At 43.1% G+C, this 15607-nt stretch overlaps 1 protein-coding gene across 4 annotated transcripts in view; it reads right to left on the reverse strand.

The window, feature by feature from the left end:
- Window positions 1-13447, reverse strand: part of CDH20 (cadherin 20) — a 211398-nt gene extending 197951 nt beyond the window's left edge. For 2 of the 4 annotated variants that reach the window (XM_040478657.1, XM_040478655.1), the window contains exon 1: window positions 13313-13447. The gene's annotated coding sequence lies outside the window, so the exon portion shown is untranslated. The remainder of the gene's footprint in view (window positions 1-13312) is intronic. The other 2 variants (XM_040478658.1, XM_040478659.1) reach the window with 1 other exon arrangement.
- Window positions 13448-15607: the final 2160 nt, after the last annotated feature.

The raw sequence follows: 15607 nt of genomic DNA on the forward strand, positions 1-15607 counted from the left end.
TTGAGAAAATTCTATGGAGGCCATGTGAGGAGAGGGTTAGGAACAGATAAGACATAATGTGGCTGCTACAAGGAAAATCATTATTTCAAGTTTATTGACAGCATCTCATCTCCTTAATTATAGCTTTGTTGACAGCTATTCGCTTTGCATGCACAGAATCCTTTTGAAACAATTCATATTTCAATTTGCCTTGAAACCAGAGAATTGTTGAAGAGAGGTGGTATTTTGTTTTTGTGTTTCTGATAGTGGTAAACAGTCTGGGATGTCGGCCTGGAGTTGTGGGGCAGAAACTTCCTAGGTTAACCTTCTCAGTACCTCCTCCCATTCCTTGCCCTCTGACTCATACATTTATACAATCACCGGAGCTCTAAGGGAACAGAGAGCAAGAACAAGAATATAACTGATGGACCATCGAGTTATCTGGCATACCCAGCATGAAGTAAGCCCAGCGCTAAGTTGGGGAGTATGGCCCACCAGCACCCCAGGACAAGTAGGAAGTTGCTAAGCTAAGAGAGGAGGTGGGACAAGGGATGTTTTCAAGCTTGGGCTTATGGACTTCACTTATGAAACTTGTCGTTCTAAAAATTGAACTCCAAAAAAAAAAAAAAATTGAATTGCTAGATAGCAGGGCATACCTGTATTCAAGTCAAAGGCCAGAAACACTTCCCCAGTCAACTGTAAATGATTTGGATCATTTACAATTTTCACATAATCTTGACTTCTTCAGTTCTCTCAATCAGCGTAGATAATGATCATTGAATTAAACTATTCAATTAACCTCGAATCTACCTAGATTCCCCTTTTGGCCAACCCTCAAAGAAAAATGTCTGTGTCAAACTTGCATTTTATTTTAGTATTTTGGTGTTCCTTGAAAAATTCTACTTACACTCATAAATAAAGAATACTTGTCAGAAGCTACGCTTTTCAATTTTTTAAAAAACAATTTTTTTCCAGGCTCCTTCCATAAATTGTTTATTGTTCAATATGGCTGTGGCTTTTCAACGTAGTTACTTATTTTTGATGCCTTCAATTTGGTTTAAATATTTCTTTTTCCCAGCACCAAATGTATGAAAAGTTTCTTTTTATCTCAAAGATGCAAGAGTTCTCTTTGGTCTCTTCCACTGGACATTAATAATGGTGGGGTGGAGGTAAAGGGAAGGTAACAGATCTCTTTAACTTAAAAGCTGCTTATCATAATGAAACAAATTCCTAATAGTGCCACACTTTCTCTTTACCCTTGTGATAAATAAGGCTGTGCCTTAGTGGTCCTTTTCTCCCCTCTACGTCACATACTTCTACCCCAAAGAGTCCCCTAGCCAGTGACTTCTAAAGGTATCTGCATGGCCTTATGGGCAGCAACTTTCTTAGAACTATGATTGAAGGGAGAGATTGATGCCATATGACTTTTGACAGATACTGACTCAAGAAACTGGGAAGTCCAAGGTCAAGGGACCAGTAGCAGCACTTGCCCGGTACATTCCTCAGTGTTTTTAGGATGTTTCTCTCTCAGGTCAGTTCCTCGTTTATTCTGTAGGAAACCCCTGAATAACCAGTCAGCTCATGAGTGACTGGGGTGTGCTTTCATATGGTTTCATACACTCTGTGCTCCACACTGCTTTGAGTTGTAGAGATGTTTCCTGTGACTCATGTTCATTTAGGAGACATCTTCGTTCTTGATTTAGAATATTTCCCACCACAAAGTACATCGAGAACACTCTTTTTATAAAGGTTTCCCCCTGTGGAATAATATAAAAACCTAGGAGGAAATCCGTGAATAAAACATGAGTGTGCTCATCTCTGTTCTACATCACTAAGTCATATGAACATTCTTAAAGCCACAGTTTGACATGGTGCAATGGTACCCTCATGAGTAAATGTTACAGTAAAAGGCTCAACAAGGCAGTTATTTTAGACATGTGCTGGGTGGGCTGTGACATATAGCGCAAGACTCTTTTTTTAGCAGCAGATGACCCCTGTCGTCGACAGAGGAGGCACTCTGTGAGCCACAGGGCCTAGCAAAGCCTTCTGCCTTTTGACGAAAGAGCCGCCTGCCGAGAGCTGCGTCCGATGCCATCTTCAGTCCTGTGATAAGTGCTTGGGCCCCTTCCTACAACTGCCTTTATGCTCTGCGAGAATGAAAAACCTGCAATTATGGACTTCAGTTCACAGTGAAGTGCATAGAAGCACCAGGGCAGCAGTAAGTTTAGAAAGAGAGTGCTGAACTATGTTTGAAGTCTTTGGCTGATTATTGTCTGGAATGGTGAGCAGGAAACAGCATTCCCTGAGAATAGGAAGTTGCCAGATGGAAATTGCAAAATGGAAGTTCTCTTTAAGAAATCAGAGTCGCAAGTAGGCTGAATGCAGGGCTCTCCGGCAGAAGAGGTTAGACCTTCTCAGGATCTTTTTTGGCATTGAGATAATAAAGACATTGAAAGTAGTTTTAAAAATCAGTTTATTTTTTATGAAATAGCCAGTAAGATAATCATAAAGCAAAAGACAGTCCAACAAGATAATTAGGATCAGAAGAGAACACAATCTCTAATGATATAACTGTCTAAAAACCTTGGCCATGAGAATTTCCTGAATTTGTGGAAATCAAAGTTATCAGTCTTGTTTTTATATAAGTACTTTTAGCCTGGAGGCCTGGGTTCTAATTCTCTAATTTACAAAATGGTATCTAAAATGCTATTGCCAACTCTTTCTTCTGTAGATGCTAAAAAAACCCCACAAAAAACCAAAAACAAAAAAAACCCTAAAAACCCTGTTTTGCTCATTTACTTAAAGTCAACCCATAGCAATATGCACTATTTTGAGGGGACAATATCATGGATAATAGAAAACAGCAAATAATTTTTTAAATGTTGTATTTGAGTCTTTGGAAAATGTTTTAGGTATTTGCATTTAAATAGCCATATGTCTCAAACTCTAGAAATTGCCAGCCTTTCAAACAAAATAGTGTATCCCTGTTAAATGGATGAATCGCTATGCTGTATATTTATAAAATAGACTTTGTAACTTTGGACTGTCAGTTTCAAGTAGTGAGACTGGAATCAGTAGCTGTGTCATCTTGGATAAGTTACTTCTTTGTGACTCCCATTTCTTCAGTTGCAAAGTGGTGATGATACCAATCTTTACGTTATGGGGTTCTTACCAGGAATAGTTTGACAATATGGGGAATACACTTTACAGAAGCCTTGGCACACAGGAAGTGGTTCTTATTCTCTATGATGATCCATGGTAAGGTTCCCTGTCCTTATTGTATTGCACTTACCCCTATAACTCTAAATATCTGTATTAGAGATAACTTAGATCTTGCTCTTACCAGAATTATACTGAGTAGTTTACAAGGTCAATAATAGCCTATAAGAAAGAGTTCATATACACTGAAGGGGTAGAAAGCACCCTGGAGAATGTCTGGTACATTCTCCCATCTATTTGGGCTCAGACTTCCATAGGCCAGTCAGCAGCATGTTTCCCTCTGATGACTGAGAGCTCACTGCTTCCCAGGGGAGCCCATTCCAATGTAGGACAATTCGTCATTAGGAAGCTTGTCATTATGCTGGGATAAAATTTGCTTCTATGTAGTTTCTATTCAGGGGTTCTGGTTCAATGGTCAGTGGCGACGCAGAATAAATTTAATTTCTATTTTACACGAAGATATTCCAGATACTTGGAGATGACTGTTCCGTCTTTTCCATGTCAGGTCTTTTCTGTGTTGGGTCTGCCATTTTGAAGACCTTCAACCATTTCTCTCCTCTCAAAGGGCATATTTTTTAGCATATTTTGGGCATATTTGGGCATATTTTGAGGACAGTGGCTGTATTCTACAGATAGGACTCAGGTAGAGTGTGGTGAGTAGAACAGAATGAGACAACTCAGGTGCCAGGGTGCCACTCACCCTTCACATGGTTTATCTTTCTCACAGGCATTTGTTCATGTGACATTTCAACTTCTTAGCTCTGTCCCATCCTATCAACCTTTTTGATCCCATTTCTTCATCTAATGTATCACCTTTCCCTTCTGGCTTCATTAAATTTATAAATATGATCGGCATACTGTCATCTGCACATTTGTGCCACAAATTAAAATAACTTGTAATATGGGGCGCCTTGGTGGCTCAGTTGGTGGAGTGTCCCGACTTCACCTCAGGTCATGATCTCATGGTTTGTGAGTTCGAGCCCCGCATCAGGCTCTGTGCTGACAGCCTGGAGCCTGGAGCCTGCCCTCTCTCTCTCTGCACCTTCCCTGCTCGCACTTTCTCTCTCTGTTTCTCTCTCAAACTAAATATACATTAAAAAAATAAAATAACTTGTAATACATGCCAACAGAGGCTTACAGTAGAGAATTCAAAACCTATACTAGATTAACCATAGTTTCATTCATTTATTAAGGAAGTATTAGAGAACTATGTGCTCAGCATGATGTTGCATTCAGGTGGTAAAAAGATGAACAAGAGAGTTCCCATCCCTGTCCTCCTGGTACTGGAGTCTAGTGGAAAATGTATTCATTGCCGTCTGGGGGCACTGTGGCTTAAAATTTTTCAACCATTTCTACCAGCCTTTGTTGGTACAAAGATATAATTACAGCACGGTCTTGATCACCCAGTTTGCGCCCAAAAGGAAACCGTTTAATAGGAAAAGATACTAATAAAGACCTGTTTACTTAATAATTTTTTCTCTCAAAGTTTTGTCTAGGATAATTTTAAAAATCATCTATAATGTGGCCAACATAACTATGAGAATTATGTATATTATTACTTGGAAAATGGATGACCTACCCTTAAATTGAAAACGTGTGCTTTGGTAAGCAATGCACGGAGGTTGAACTTTGCCCAAGCCGGTGGTTCTCTACCAGGGGTAATCTTGCCCAGCAGGAGACACGTGACAGCGTCTGGAGACATTTTTGGTGTTCGCAGTCGGAAGGAAGGGAGCTAACAGAGAGCAGGGATGCTGCTGGATAGCTTATAGTGTACAGGTCAGCTCCTTTCTCACCCCTCCAATAAAGAATTAAGAGTTATCTACTACAAATGTCAGTAGTGTGGAGGCTGAAAAATCCCGCGCTAGGGGAGGCAATGTAACGGGAACTGGAGAGTCCGGGGTTTGAAATCTGCCCTCAGTGACCACTTAACCTTGTGCCTCTGGTTTTGCATTTGCAAAATGAAGATGGTAACAATGCTGTCTTCACAAAGAGGACTAATGAGGTCATGCATGCGAAATACTCTGTGTAGCGTCTGGCACAGCGGCAAGGACTGAAATAAATGGTGGTTATTTTTATTGTCCTGTTTGCTTTCTCTGTGAATACTACGCATTTTAATTGACACAAGCGAACTACTGTATATATAGATGTACCCAAAGAAACGGATAGCACTTCTATATCATGAAGAAATCTGTTGTTTTCCTGTGTTTAAAGAAACAACCCTCAGCAATTTGATCTCCAAATGTTCACCAGCCCGTGAATCGGATGATAGCCTCTGTGCTTAGCTGCCTGAAGTATTCCAGGGAGATGCTGAACTGCCAAATGGATTAATTTTTTAATGACTACTTGAGGATTTTATTTCCAAATACCAGTATACCTCCCATTTTTAGACTGAAGTACATGTTCCGAGTGTTATGGAGATGAAAGCCTGGCTAAGGGTAAAGGTAGATAAAACTGGAAGACCTCAAAACTACCATATTAATGAAAATGTATTTTGACTGCTAGATACTTTTTGCTTTAAATACAGTTTGTAGTGATATTAATGATAGTACAAAAATTATATTTAATATTTATTTATAAGATGAACGTCCTTGCCAGTTGGAGTGCTTGCCAGTTTGTATAAATTAAGGGCACAGATTTAGATACTTATTTAATATCCAAAAAAGTTTATAAGACCCATGCTCTCAAGCGTGGCTTCTTCTTTCAGTGATGTGATGATGCTGCCTTTGCAAATTCATACTCCAGATGAGGCCTTGGACATGGAGAATCAAGGGATTTGAAGAAGAGGGAGACCAGAACTTGTATTGTTTCTTGCATTAGAAAATGGAGAGAAGGCAACATATGGGCTTGTGTGTGGGTGGGCAGAGATGGCTGTAATGTCCAGTTGGTTTTTCCTTGACCTTAAAAGGTGGCAAATCGATGATGACTTTTGCACTCTACGTGTCTATTCAAAATATCTGCATGGAAAAAGATCTTAGACACTGAGATTGAGTGTTTATTTCCATCTGTTCTGATACTTATATCAGAGCACTAATAATTTTTCAAATTAAAAAACATGGATGTGGTTGCCTTTAGAAATTACTTCTAAATGAAGTTCCTTTAGCCAATTTTTAATTAAATGGCTAAATGAGATTACTTCTATTCATTGAAAAACAAATTATGGTAAGTTCATTGATCATTCATGATATATACAAATTAACCACGATTATTCATGATATATACAAATTAACCACATATTAAGAGTTGGTTAGGGATTCAAAGACATTGGCTTTATAAAGTAAAATAAAGTGATAATGAATATGATAGTAAATGTACACTCTTCCTTCAGGAAAATATTATGTATACAATAGCTTTAGCCACAGATTTTTAGAAATATGTTTAAAATATGTATATGCTCAGGTACACACTTAAAATGTCTATCCAACAATTTATATCAGCTACTATTTAATAAACTGTATTGTAAGTTGGGGGTGAAAAATGGAAACCAAAGTTTGGATCCATGCAAAGATACCAGCTAGAGAAGGAGAAAGCTATACTGTGCATCTTTTCATGCTATTTTGACCACAACCTTAACTGTAATCCTAGTAAACAACTCTCTCTGGGAACAAGGGGTAATTGAATCTTCATGCTAATTCTATCCTGGTTTTCTCTTGACTACTAGCTCCCAATTATGCTAACATATTATACCACGTACTGTTCCCTAAGAAAACACCAAGACCATGGTGTTCATTCCACTAAGGTCAGACCTAAAAGGAAAACAAACAAACAAACAAACAAACAAACACAAGGCTGCTGATTTATCTATAATAGACATTTTAGTTCCTTACGGGCACCTGTTTTTGATTTGATATTCAGTTAACATTGCTGATTTTAGTTACAACTTAGGTGCAAGGGCAGGTAAGTGTGAGCATATTGGCCACAAGTAACTTTAATGGAAGTTTCTGTCCTTACAGATGTTGAACACGCTATTGCAGTTGCATGGTTGGGTTTGACCATATGTCAGATAAACCTCAATGACAACCAGAAGTAGCCACTGCCACTGGCAATGGAATTATTATTTTATTAGTAACCCTTTAATTAGTTGATGCAGAAGGGAACATGCAGCCATTTAGTCAGAATTGATCTGATGAATACTCAGTACTTCAAGGGTGGAATTTGTGTGACTACTTGTTGAGAATAATAATCATTTGGTGATGGGTCATCTTTATTATGAAGAGATACCATGCATTTTTAATGACTTATGTAGATATGCATACAATATTTAGGTAAAACTCAACAAAACGCCAACACAAATGGAAAGCCTTTAAAGATTTTCCCTCTTAGGGGTGCCTGGGTGGCTCAGTCGGTTAAGCGTCCGACTTCAGCTCAGGTCATGATCTCATAGTCCGTGAGTTTGAGCCCTGCGTCGGGCTCTGTGGGGAGAACTCTGAGCCTGGAGCCTGCTTCAGATTCTGTGTCTCCCTCTCTCTCTGCTCCTCCCCTGCTCATGCTCTGTTTCTCTCTGTCTCAAAAATAAATAAAAACCTTAAAAAAATTTTTTTAAAGATTTTCCCTCTTACCTCCCTTATATCCATACCAGAATGAACTTGCCAATGATTATTACTGTTGGTCACAGGCATGTCTTGCCCGTTTAGAGAAAAAATTTAAAGTAACAAAGTATTCAAGTACAGTATTTCATATAATATTTTATAAATTCATCTAACTTGGAAATTTTATTAATTCTATTTTTTCCTTATAAAAATGAAATCAACATATATTTATTGAGAATCTACTATATGTAGGATTCCAGCTATGAGCTACAGAACTATAAAGAAATATCTCTTCCATGCAAGAGAACTCTTTGCTCTCAACACGGTCAAGGCATTAGTTGGAATAAACTCCAAACTTATAATTAGATTGTCAAAAATTCTTAAAATTTTTAAATGTTTATTCATTTTTTGAGAGGGTGCACGCACGTGAGCGCAAGCCAGGGAGGGGCAGAGAGTGAGGGAGACACAGAATCTGAAGCAGGCTCCAGGCTCAGAGCTGTGCTGAGCCAGATGCGGCTCGAATTCCCGAACCTTGAGATCATGATGTGAGCCAAAGTCGGACGTTTAAGCAACTGAGCCACCTAGGTACCCCTAAACATTGTTTAAAGTAGTAAAAACACCCCCATTTCAGGTAGTGCTGTGCATGTATTTGACGTTTGTACTTTGTGTGGTATTTTATTATGTAATTGGCCTTTAGCTCTGGAAGAAGAAATGAGCAGTATTGTTATAACTTTACTTTGCATATTTTAAAAAGACCTACCAGTTTATAGTTTCCCTCACTCTTTTATTGCAGTTATTAACTGATGCATTCCCATACCAAATGTTCTTTCTTTTATGATTCCTTAAACTTAAAAAAAAAATTACATATACCTTGAGGGGAATTGGGCCGTTTCTAGTTTGCATTGCACTTGAGTAATGCTTTGAGCTGGATATTTTTAGGGTTCTAAAATTAAGTGAATCCATATGTAATTAGGAATGTTCTTAACTAGACAGTCCTGGTTAGCAGGAGATTGGCAGGTTATTCTGAAAAACTATTTAGCGAACCATGAATAGCAATTAAATGAGAAAAGGCTAAATTTCTCTTTATAATGGGTTGTTGCCATAATTTAATGTGGCAATATGATTTTCTATTTTTAATTGCTGTAGACAGTGCATTTCGTAAAGTAGATATTGTCATCTGAAAGGTAGAGTTCCATAATTTTGTACCACTTACGCTCTTTAACACCCAGCAAGTGTTCTGCCTTTGCAATCCCTTTTGATTCATGATGGGTAAAAGAAACTAAAGGTTGGTAAAGATAGTTTTGTACTTTACAAATTGAGACCAAATGAATATCTTGGAGAAATGAAGGATTTCTTTTTATGAGACTTTATGGCCTCATGTAATTTAGTATGCTTATTTTATAACATAGTGCTTTTATTCGCAGAACAATTACACTTAACATTGACACTTAAAGATGTTCCTTTTTTAATTAGAATAATGAGAACTTTGCTCCATCTTCCATGTCAATATGAGGATTCAGGGAGGGCTTAAACCTAATGAATACATGGTTCTTCTTCCAGCCCCCGACACCAAGTACTTAATGCTCTCTACAGTCCCTTACTCATTTCTTTTCTGCAGAAGTCATTTTGGAAGGAATTTATGACAGTGCCATCTTTTAGCAAATACCAATAAGTCACAGTCTCCTGCCTATAATAACTGTAGATGCTCAGCTGCTTAAAATCACCTTTATCACTTAAAATGTTTTCTTTTGTCTCTAAATTAGCATGAAAACACAGAGGAGGCGATTTCTTCAGTTAAATGTGAAAGATTAATCACTAGGCATTTTGTTTCACAATAGAACATAATTAAATGTCAAAAATGGAATATTTACTTCTTAAACTTTAAATGTCTGTGCAAAGAGTGTTGGAGAAGCACAAAAATGTGGTGCTCTTTGCCTATCTTTTGATTGAGCGGCTGCTAAGGTTTGCACCTACCTAACATCTAGTAATGGACACCGGGATTACCTAATGTATTCATTACTGCTGTGGTTCCTCAGGCTGTTTTTAGAAGATGCCACATTTTATCCATAACCAGAGTAGAACCTGGAGGGGGGAAAAATGGCAGCAGTGGCTCGTAGATCCAATGTTCCCAGCGTTCTGGGCGTATGAATGTTGCTTTTTTTTTTTTTTTCTTCCCTGAAAAGGAACCAGGATTTCCAAAGTACATCACAGTGAAACAAGTGAAGATAGAAGTGATGTGTTACTTGTCTATTTCGCCCTGCTCTTATTTTCGCTGCTCTGCACTAGTGATTCCAACACCACCAGATCAGAATGAACAATTAACTGTCTAATTATTCTGGTCACACCAGCCCACAATGAAATCTTTATTCCGTGTTTACAGCAATCTTTGGCAGAGGCTGTCTTGCTGTTTCTAAACTAAGAAGAACTGCCCTTTGGCTTCTCTCGGCATCAGCTGCCTTGGTTTCAGCCTCGGATGCCAATAATCAGACTTCTTTTTCTTCCAAAGTGGACATTTTTTTTTAGGGTGAAAAGACCTATTCTCATCACCCCCCCATATATTCTGGCTGATTTATGTCCTGGCCACTGCAGCTCTTCCTTCCGTATCTCTTTACATTTTTTCCTCTCTCCATAGAACACCACCAGGCAAAACCCCATTTTAAGTCCAAAATTGTAAAAAATGCTTAACCAAACAGTGCTCACTACTATGAGGGAAGGAAAAATACAACTACTGGTTTATGGGTAGAGGGAAGTCAAGGAAATCCTTCCTGCTTTTCTCAACTGCTAATTTTCTAGCTCAAAAGGCATTCAGTAACTTCTCCACCAGGGGAAAACATATCCACTTTTCAGGGGCTCTCTTGATTACTTCCAACTATTTACTTAAATTTGCCAACAGCTGCACGTCTTTGAGAAGCTTCAGAACTTGGGGAATATTTACAAATATATAAGAGGCTGAGAGAGTATGTCTGAATCTCTTTGACATGGCAAGAGAAAACTATTGCACTGTACAGCCGGGGAGAGAGAGAAGTTAGGGCCGATCCAAAGACAAGAGAAAGGCCATACCTTTACCAAAGGGAGAAGGAAAAAGCACCTCGGGTAGCCCTCTTTGGACCAACTGATGGAGCGCCCTTCCAGAATCTGAGAGCAGATGACTACCAGTGCTGGGGTCCGCTGCCCTACACCGCTCAACCTTTTTTCCCCAGAGGAACATTTCCTTGCTCTGCAAGGATGATAGCATCTTTCGTCCCCATTCCAGGCTCCATACCCTATGTGATGGTTCCCCTAACAACCCTTGGATCTCGCCTCTCAGCCCCCAGCACTTACTACATTCGCACTGCCTTTCCCTGTGAGAACTGGGTCATTAAATTTTACAGGGGAGAAAGGTAGAAGGGGGCGTTTCAGTAGTATAAACACTGATTAAATTCCCGGGCAACTCTCCCCAAATGAAAGATAATTTTTCTACAAGTATGCACAAGAATGTCAAGAATGCTAAGTCATTTTTATGTTTGTACTTTCCTTTTCCATTTTAATTTTACACTGCCACATGGCACACATGCTAAAAATGTGTCTCCGTAACCTGCAGTGTAGCAAACTTTTCACAAAACGTTAAAATCCCATATTTTATAGACTGTCCTTTCCCAGGATGCTCCCAAGCATTTTCTGGATACAAAATTAGATCATCTCACGACAACTGTCCCATTAGAAAGGCATGGCTGCTCCTGCATTGGCAAATAGGGAAAATCAGAAGCACTGGAAAGGAAAGGTCACACCAAAGTCAGTGGTGACAGCCACTCAGTAGACTCTGAGAGCTTGGTTTTCCAATTCATACTACTTCTCACTTGTTCTTCATTTATCTCTCTTTTTGCTCTGGCAGGAAGGGATGTGGCCAGTGAGGAGGCCTGACCTCATCTCCTGTACTTGGCTCAACTCTGACACGCTGTTCTCCCACACTCTTGCCCTGTTTTCTCCGCCATCGGCTGGCCAGCTCTCACCAGGGGCCAAGCCAAGAGGAGCCAACTGCTGGTGCCCTTGTGGCCGTCTCCAGGGTTGGGAACCGAAGCCTGCCCCTGCCAGGTAGCATGTCCAGTGGGGCTTCGAGGGGGCACACTAAGATAAAAAGTAATTTCCAGATTGTATAAAGACACCAAAGGAAAAAGCTGGGTCAGGTATGGGGTTCACAGCTGGCAATGACCCCAGGGCTCCCCAGCCAGGGAGGGCTGAGGAAAGGTGAGCTGATGGAAGTACAGCGTCCCTCTATAGGATCGGTGCGATCACGGCATACAGTTGTGTCTTGTTTTTGTTGCTTTTAAGTAGATCCAGTGGCTGTGTCCCTGACCCCACCACAGCTCTGAGGGGTAACTTCCTTTGGTGGGAAGACATCAGCGACTAGAAGGGATCAGGGGAGGGCAGACCCAGTTTCCAGGAGACTTATTAACAATCAGAAGACAAAATACTTCCTGGTGGTTGTGCCAAAAACAACAGCAGCAATAGTAACAGTAATGACAATGGCAAAAAATAATGGCACAGCAAACCCTGAATCCACCGGACGACCAACATCCGTCTCCCCACCTGCCCGCCCCCTCCCCCCCCCAGGTGTTCTGCTGCCAGCCCTCTCATTGCCCGGTCTCCGCAGAAAAAAAGGCTCTGGCGCTGCCTCCGGGCTGCCCTCCAGGTTCCAGCCCCCACCCTCCGCCCCCATCCCCGAGGTGGATAGCCAGGCCGAGTCTCCAGCTTCAGCCTAAGTCCAGCCCACAGTCTGTCCTGTTGCTAAGGGCGGGCTGGGACTCCGCGGTCGCGTTTCTTTTACAAATCTACAACTTTCACCCTATCCGACCTCCTAGCCGCCCCCCCTCACCCCAGCTCTCACCACACGGCAACCACAAGGAGCAAAACCCAAACACCCCGCGCGCAAGTCAGAGCTTTCCCTGGGAGTGTCAGGGCCCGGAGACAGGAAATCCGGGGAGTTGGCGATGTCCGGCAGGTGGCGGGGACCCTAGTCACCATCACATTCTCCTCCCCCGGCTGAGCTCCAGCGGGGGCGCGGCGAGAGGCGCGGGCTGCGATCGGCCCCGCAAGCGCCCTAGCCTTCCAGAAGCCTTGGTCTCCGGTCCCCCTTCTGGCGCGCATCCCCGAGTTGGGGACGCAGCCAGCCCTCCTCGTCCATCCGCAGCCAGAGGGAGGCGCCGCAGCCAGAGGGGCAAACGAGGGCGAAGCCGGGGCCAAGCTCCCCCGCGAGACTGGGGTCCCCAGTCCCCATGCCGCGGCGCGCGCAGCCCTGCCACGAGCGCGCCGAGTCCTCCGTCTGCCCCGCCGCGCCCCAGCTCCCTGCTCCCAGAAAACCGCTCCCCAGCCCGGGCAGCCCCTTTACGTCCCTTTCCCCCAAAGTCCGAGGAAGTCCAACTCCGACCGGCCCGCAGGCTTGCCGCGGCATCTGCTACCCGCGGGGAGAACACGGCGCGGAGCCGGACCCGGCGCAGCGCCGGGGGGGGGGGCGGCTGCCCGGGGCCAGCGGGCTCTGGGCGCCCTGCGCCGGCCCTGCTTCCGGAGCCTGGGGACAACGCGAGGGCCCCCACCCGAGCACCCCGCTTTACCTGGCACGGCCGACGACTCTCCGGGGACGTTCGGTCCAGACTCCTTCGGGGCGGGCGTCCAGCTCACATCGCTGCCAGCCTCGCCGGGCGGCCGGTGTCCCGCTGGGTCCCTTCGCCCCCGCTTGCGACGTGCCCCCGCCCCCCACCCCCCGACCCCCTCTATCAAAAGTGTCACAGCTTTTCTGCCTTCAGATCTTTCGCAAAGTCCCTGCGCGGTCGCCGGGAGTTGGGCGGCAATGCCAGGCGCGCCAACCCCGCCGATGCCCTGCCCCGCCCTCCCGTGGCCCCTTGCGCTCTGCCCGGCCGGGGAGAAGAGCCGCCTCGTCGCGGTCACCGTCCCCGGAGCGCGGCGCGCGGTCCGCCTCCCCTCCCTCGCGCCTTCCCTAGCCCGAGTGGCTGCCGCCTGCCTGTGCCGCGGGTCCTCATTCCCCTGCTCATGAATATTCTGACAGAGGCTAATGCCGTGGAAGTAAATTGAATTAGCCAATTGGTGCCAGGAATGTGCGCTCCTTCCTTCTGAGGAGCTGTCTGGAACCCCACCAGATGAAAGCAATTAGAGTCCGGTTGGCACCCTGTGGTTTAGAGCAGTGAGGGGCAAAATGGGTTAATTCTTTAAATGCAGTTTAGATACCACATTTAAATGTTTAAACTCCTCTATTGGCTGAGAGAGTAAGGAAATGTTGAGAGGAAGCAAGAAGAAAGGAGGTGGCTAGTTCTGTGTGTGTGGGGGGGCGTGTATCTACCCCCCAAACTCCCCCTGAAGTTGAAGTGACTTATTCTGAGTAGATTCTGGATTCCAGAAGAGGCAGCTAGTGAGAACAGGAAGATAGGCACACAGGATCAGAAAGGGATGAATAGCAACCTAGGTTTAACCTTGACCTTGAGGATGCAACAGACCTAATTTTCAGGAGGAGGAGGAGTGAGGAGACATGGCAGATGAAGAGGAAAGCGTCTTATCGTTTACTTTTAAGAATTTCTCCAAATGCTCTCATTTTCTTCCTTTGTCCTCCTAGCAAAACCACAGAGTGTTAAGTCTTTGGGTGAAGTAGAGATGGGGCCGACTTACCTTGAAGGTCAGTAGTTCCCAAGGAGGCTGAGCCCACCCTCAGGTGAAGAGAGCCTTCTGAATCACACAGTAGCTATGACCAGGCCGTTCCAGAAGGCAACTTCTGACTATAGTCCAAGCTTCTTGGTTCTGGGGCCAAACAGACAAGGTTGACAGGAGAGACAATCTCTCTTTTGTCCTGTCTCCAGTCCTGGAATTTCAAGTTCTTCACAAGTTACTGACTACAATTTAGTTTTAACCAGCAGGTAAAGGGGGCAGTCCCTGCCCAGGTCTGCATCTACCTCTCTCTCTCTCTTTACAGTCTTCAGGTGCAGTGCTTTTAGGGTTTCTTCCCCCATCACTGATTTTCTAAATACAGAAACTTATTTTGATTGAGTTGATTGGTGAGTAACTGTTTTTCTCTTACTTGTGGCCAAATGATCTATGAGTATAAACAACTGATAAAAGTATGTGTCTAAGTAATTGATAAAATTCCCACATGTGCTCCGATGGAAGTAAATATCCTGGTTAAGGCAGTTATGCCATATTTTAAGTAGGTTTCAGCAAGGCCTAGAACTGGAACTCACAGTTATAACAGCAATTATTATTACAGCAGCCAGTGTTTATTGAGAACGTGTTCTGTGACAGACAGGCATTGCATCAGTCATCTCATTTAATCATTCCAACTGCTCTGTTCAGTATACACTATTGTTTTTCCATCTTAATAGACGAGGAAGGTGGCTCAGGAAGATAAGTAGTGTGTCCAGGTCACCTGACGTATAAGTGGGGAAGATGAACTTTGATTCGAAGCAGCTAGGGTCTTCAGGTCCCCAGTAGCCTGTATTGCCTTCTTATCTAAGAAGAGGGCTGGTGTGCTGGTGTTTGGTTGAAGTGATTTCTCCTTAGTGATAAATTCCTTACCAACATTTAGAGAAAACAAACAAAAAACAGGTTTTTTTGGGGGGCGTGGGGGCAGGGAGGGATGGTATGGTTAGTTTAGTGTGTTACTTTGATTGGGCCACAGGGTACCTGAATATTTGGTCAGTGTTATTGTGGGTGTTTCTGTGAGGGTGTTTTGGAGGAGATTAACATTTAAATCGGTAGACTAAATAAAACAGATTGCTCTTCCCAGGGTGGGTGGGTCCTATGTAATCAGTTGAAGTCCTGAATGGAATAAAAAAAGCTTACCCTCCTCTGAATAAGAGAATCCTCCTGCCTGATGGCCTTGGAACTGGGACATCAGCTGTGTT

Source organism: Herpailurus yagouaroundi, unplaced genomic scaffold, assembly GCF_014898765.1.
Source record: "Herpailurus yagouaroundi ecotype Mexico unplaced genomic scaffold, PumYag 142, whole genome shotgun sequence".
In the NCBI taxonomy this organism is placed as follows: Eukaryota; Metazoa; Chordata; class Mammalia; order Carnivora; family Felidae; genus Herpailurus; species Herpailurus yagouaroundi.